The 6,209-nt window shown below is 53.4% G+C and overlaps 1 protein-coding gene across 5 annotated transcripts in view; it reads left to right on the top strand.

The window, feature by feature from the left end:
• Window positions 1–6,209, top strand: part of LOC102386824 (USP6 N-terminal-like protein) — a 165,476-nt gene that overhangs the window by 108,248 nt on the left and 51,019 nt on the right. The window lies entirely within an intron of this gene.

The raw sequence follows: 6,209 nt of genomic DNA on the forward strand, positions 1-6,209 counted from the left end.
CTTAGGAACACTGAGGCAAAGAACTTGTTGAGGAGTTCAGCCTTGTCCCCCCTGTCCGTCGCCAATTGTTTCTGCCCATTTAGCAGGGGTCCTATTCCTCCCTGGGCCTTCCTTTTACTCCCTATATATCTAAAAAACAATTTCTTGTTGTCCTTTACTTGGGATGCCATCCTCAGCTCCATGGTAGCTTTGGCCCGTCTAACTGCCTCCCTACAAGCACGAGCAGAGGAGGTATATTTGTCTTTGGTGATCTCTCCTTGTTTTCACTTTTTGTGTGCTCCCCTTTTGGCCCTTAGGCTGCCCTGGATTTCTCTGGTCAGCCAAGGAAGCCTTCTGACCCCTTTCCCTCTTTTTCCTCCCATGGGGATTGTCTCGTTTTGTGCCCGAAGGATCATTTCCTTAAGGCACAGCCACCCTTCTTGGGCTCCCATCTCTTCAAAACTCCTACTCTGCAGTGCGTCCTTGACTAATCGCCTGAGTTCATTTAAATCAGCTTTCCTAAAGTCTAGCACTTTCGCCCTACTAGTTACCTTACCCACTTGACGCCTTATGGTGAATTCTATTATTAGGTGATCGCTGTCCCCCAGATGGCTACCGATCTGTAGGTCCCCTACCATGTCATCCCCTGTTGCCAATACCAGATCCAGTATGGCATTCCCCCTAGTGGGACCATGTACCTCCTGTGTCAGGTGGAGGTCCTGTACACAGGTTAGAAACCTGCGTGAGCGGTGGGACTTTGCCGTCTGTGTCTCCCAGCAGATGTCTGGGTAGTTTAGGTCCCCCATGACTACTGCCTCTTTAGCTTTTATGGTCTCCGTGAGCTGCCTCAGGAGCCCCGCATCTATTTCTTCCCCTTGATGTGGGGGTCTGTAGCAGACCCCTACCACCAAATCCCTTTCTCCTTGCCCCCCATGTAGCCTAACCCACAATCCTTCTACTTCCTCATCCTTGGATTCCGTCTTGATGAGGGTTGACGTATATTGCTCATTGACATAGAGCGCAACCCCTCCCCCTTTTTTCCCCACCCTGTCCTTTCTGTACAATCTATAACCCTCAATATGTACCGCCCAGTCGTGGGACGAATCCCACCAGGTTTCCGTTAGCCTGTGAAGTGTTGTTTTGAAGTGTCTGTATCCAGATCTCAGTCTGTTCAGCTTGATCTATATGCTTCTCTGTCAAGGTCATGCCCAGTGACTCATTTGGTGTTGGTATAAAACTGAAGGAATAAGTCTGACCTTTCTCAGTGGTCAGCCCATTGCGTTGCTGCCCATAGGTTTGTTTCAGCATCCCCAGTCTCTTCCAGGAGCTTGTGGGCTTCATGTAAAAATGGTTTATAAGTTTTAAGCCTTCATCTGTTTGGGTCTTCAGTTAGCAGTTCAAGTAGGTAATTGTCATCATCTCTTGCCTCTGTTGCCAGTAATGGTGTTAGGGTCTGTCTTCTTATATCACTTGGTCTATAGCCTGAGAGTACAAGGAGTGCATCTGTGTATGCGTAAGTAAGTCTCAGTGCACTGCTCAGTACAGTGTCAAGCTTTTTAGTGTGACAGCATCTGGACCATACAGGAGCACAATATTCTGCTGGGGCATATACCACTGCAAGTGTGGTGGTTCTGAGCACTTTGAAGTTGGCACCCCATGCCATGATGGCTAAACATGTTAAGGCAGGTACATGTGCAGAGACTTAACTGATGACCTTCTGAATGGGATGTTTATAGGTGAGGGCATGGTCTAATGCAGGGGTGGGCAAAATGTAGCCTGTGGGCCGGATCTGGTCCACCAGACCATTCTATCCAGACCATGGGGCCCCTAAAAAAAAATTAGAAAATTAATATTTATCTGTATCTGGCTGCCTGTCAAAGATGACAAGGCACCAGGGGCAGTGGGACTGAGGGGGAATTGGTGGCAGAACCCAGCAGCCGCAGCAGCAAGGCCCATCTGGCCCTGCCCCTCTCCCCCACCCCCCACTAGAAACCTCTGCTGAGCAGAGGCTGCCAGCCTGGGACCCTGGGTTTTTTCCCGCCTCTCTCCACTGGAGAGAGAAATTCAGATAAGGAGGGGGCAGGGGGAAGGCAGGGGAGGACTCTGGGCGATCGCTCCAGTCCTCGGGGCTGCGGGCAGGAAAGTGGGGAAATGGCAGCGGCAGGCAGGAGGGAGTGGCAGCAAGCGGGCGTGTAGGAGCACAGCGACAGTGGGGCGGGGGCGCAAGGCCCAAGCCAGTGCACTGGGGTCTGCACCCCCAGAGCGGGGTGGCAGGGGCTGTATGGAACTGGGCTGGCTTTCCCTTCTCCCTGCTGGTGCAGCCTAGCCCAGCTCCATAGGGCCCATGCCACCCCACTCTGGGCCCCTGCCAGTGCTATCCACGGTGCACTGGTGTGGGCCCCACATTCCTGCCCAGTTGTCACTGTGCTCCCATGTGCCTATTCACTGCCACTCCCCCGTCGCTTGCTACTGCCATTTCCCTGCTTTCCTGCCCACTGCTGCTGCTCCTCTCTGTGCCCCTGCCTGCCGCTGCAGCACCACATGGTTTCCGGCTGAAGCCCTGGGTCACAGGACTCAGCAGGAGCCAGCCTGAACCCTGCGATTCTTGGCTGGCTCCTTGCAGTGCCAGCCAGGCTGGTCCAGCTTCTGCTGTGTCCTGCGGTCTTGACTGTGCATCTGGGACATGGTGCTGGAGTGGGGTTGGGGAGAGGCAGGAGAAGGGCAGCTGTGGCAGAGGGGAGGGGGAAGTGGCAGTGAGTGGGAGCACAGGGCTCATACCAGAGCCAGGAGCGGCATTAGCGTGGAACCCAGGCTTAGAGGAGCATTGGTGGGGCCTCTGCCTGTCGTGGGGGGGCTGTGGGCAAACCCTTCCCCTCTACATATGCCTCAACCTTCCCTAATCCCCCTCCCCCCCCCACACACACAGCCCCCACAAACCCCATACCCACTCACATCCCACACATACACACACACACACCACCTGCCCCCCCAACACCCCACGCGTGTCCACCGCCCCACAAATCCCACACACACCCACAGCCCCCCCACAAACCTATACCCATCCATACCTCCCGCAGTATACAAGAGTAAGACCTCATTTTAAGCTATTATACAATCACCACTATGTACACTACAGGAACACATGTCAATCAGGACAAAAATATTTTTTGAAATGAAGTTCATGAATGTTGTAGTAGATGTTTGATTTTTAGAATATAATTTGGTATTTTTCTGGTTCTGAGATGGAAAACCTCCTTGCTTAAAGAAGTACTTTGGGGGCAAGGGGAGGGACTTCTAGGGGCAAAGGCCAGGGGGCGGGACTTCCAGTCCCAAGATGGCGAGCAGGGGGTGGGGCACCCATCAAGGGGCGGGGCTGCCTTTGCAGCCTTCAACAGCTTGCCAAAACTCAGTAAGTGGCCCTCCTCCGAAAATAACTGCCTGCACCTGGTCTAATGCACTTCTTAGGTAGGTTGGGGTATGCTTAAGGGAAAGGATGTGGTTGCCTACTGTGATATGCAGCATAGTCCTGGCTTGATGACTGCCTAGGTGGAAGAGTGATGATACTGATTTATTGATGCTCAACTTTAAGTGCTACTTGGGGAGGTGGTCAATGATGAGTTCCATGTCAATACTCAGTATCTTTTCCAGGTGTCGTGTTAGTTCCTTAGGCAACTATGGTGACATTGTCAGCATACATATGTCACTTCAATACTGTATGCGGGAAGTCTGAGATGTATGCATTGCACTGATCTTGGGGGACTCATTCTTCAGAGTTTGTACTCTGCTTTTATCTCCTTGGCTAGTAGTGAATGTGACTGATCTGCTGGAGATCACGTTCATGATGAAAATGCACAGCTTGCAGTCAGATATCGTAGAGTGTAGTTTACATTTAAGGCCTTGGTGCTGTACAGTATTATAGGAGGCTATAAGGTGGATAAAGATCATGCCTGTTTTCTGCCTCATTTCAAATCCATTTTCTGTGTCAGATATAGGTAATGTAACTTGGTCAGAAATTCATGTATAAACATCTAGAAAGTAATAGACATCCAAAAATCTGGAGAAAAGCTGATGTCATTGCTGTCCTGAAACCCAATAAACCACCAGAGGATCTGAAGAGTTTCTGACCCATCTCATTACCCTGTGTTAAATACAGACTCATGGAGCGCATAATCCTGAGTAGAACAGAAAACATCATTGATCCCCAGTTCCCAAAAGAAAAAGCTGGCTTTCAGAAAAAGCAGTGTACCATTGACCAGAAAGAGACAAGCAAATAGCTTGTTTGTTTCCTCCCCTAAGTCATAAGCACAGCTTCACTTCCTATGATGGCCATTTTTCTGTCACTTTTCAGAACTATGTCTTACTTTTAGGGCTGTAAACAGATATTATATTTGAAGCGGTTCTGATTGTCCTGGGTTTCAACCTGGACCAAAACCCAAGCTGCACACATGCCAAGCTGCATTGCTGCCCTTCTGTCAGGAGGCAGTCAGCAGGGCCATACAGCCTGACAGGTTGTCCCTGGAATGACTGGCAATTAACTGCAGTAACTTGGGGTTAATTTAGGTCAGGAATGCTCAACCCCTGGCCCATGGGTGAGATCTGGCTCTCGGTATCATATCATCTGGCCCACAAAGCTCTCCACAGATCTGTGAAGAGCCCTGTGGACCATGATGCTTCATACTAGATTGGGTATGCAAGGTGGTGCAGGGTCCAATTTGGGTGTGCAGAGCCAGGTGGAGATACTGTGGGCCCCTGGAGCCTGATCTCACCCCATGGGACTGGGCAGGCGGGGCACAAAGCCCTGGAGCCCAGTCCTCTTGTGGAGGATTGGGCAGAGCCAATCCAACTGAGCCTAGGGTACTCATTTGGCCTGAGGGACCACTGACTTCAATTTATACAGCATTGTGTGTGGTGGTTTGGGGGAGGGGCAAGTGTGGGGGTGCAGAACATTTGGCACATTTCATCTGGCATACTTCACAGATACGTGAAGTGGAACAGTGGACTCAGGTCTGTAATCCTAGGACAGTGGTTTCCAACCTTTTTAAGTAGGAGATCACTTCTGGAATTTAAAAGCAAGCCAAGATCTACACCCCTCCCCCACCCCCCAGCAGGTAAGTCTGTGGGGAGGGAAGTGGGGACAGATCAAGGCAGAGGGAGAAAAAATTATTTGGGGGCGTGCCCCCCACCGCAGGTAAATCTGTGGGGGAAGAGGCGGGGGAGGGAAAGGCCCGTAGGGGGGGCAGGGCAGATCGAGGCCCCAGCCCTAGCCCCACTTCCTCCCTCACTGCAGGGGCCTTGAATTTGCCCCTCACACCCAATGGCAGTGAGGGCGAGAGTGGGGCTGGAGCAGGGGAAGGCCCTGCAGCTGGGGCATTACAGGATGGAGCTGCAAGTGGCTTGTCCAGGGCATGGGGGGGAGGGCACGCACCCCAGGAGGGCCCAGGGGAGCATGCCCCCAGATCTGCATGTGAGGTGGGGCAGGCTGCAACTGTGGGCTGAGTCTGGGCTCTTCCTGGTGGGGGATGGCTGGCCTGCCGAGAAGAGCCCGGCCTGCAGTGGCAGTGGTGCTGGGAGTGGAACTATGGGGGCGAGGGGCTATAGCCCCTCCAATCCCCCCTCCCAGCACTGCCACTGCTCACCCCAAGCGCAGCGCAGCCTCCCAGTCCCAGCCCACAGTGGTAGTATCTCCCCCACCCCATGCAGATCCTGGGCATACAGTGAGGGGAGGGGAAGGCTGCACTGGGGTGTTCCCACCAGAGGCTACGCTTCTCTTTACTCGGGACAGGTAGTGGTGCTGGGACAGGGGTGAAGGGGGATGCAGTGAATTTTCAGGTGACTGCAGCCCCTCCACTCCCCCTTAGCCCCCCTTCCAGCACTGCTGCTGCAGGCTGGCCTCTTCCTGGCGGGCCAGCCCCCATGGCGGGAAGAGTCCAGCCTCAGCCTGCAGCCCACCCCACTCTACCCTGTGTGCAAATCCAGAGACATGTGCCCCCTGTGCCCTTCTATGGTGCATGCTCCCCCCCGGCGCCCCCCAAATGAACTGCTCACAGCTCCTTCCCTCCCTGGCTGCAGGGCCTGTCCCTGGTCCAGCTCCAGTTCCTCCATCACCACTACTGCAGCCGCCCATGCTGCCCTGCATTTGGGGAGGATACGTGCCCCCCATCTGTGTGTGGCAGAGGTGGTTGCTGTTGCGGTCTGGGCTTTGCACCACAAGCCCCTCTGCAGCTGGCCCA

This window comes from Alligator sinensis, unplaced genomic scaffold, assembly GCF_000455745.1.
Source record: "Alligator sinensis unplaced genomic scaffold, ASM45574v1 scaffold907_1, whole genome shotgun sequence".
Lineage (NCBI taxonomy): Eukaryota > Metazoa > Chordata > Crocodylia > Alligatoridae > Alligator > Alligator sinensis.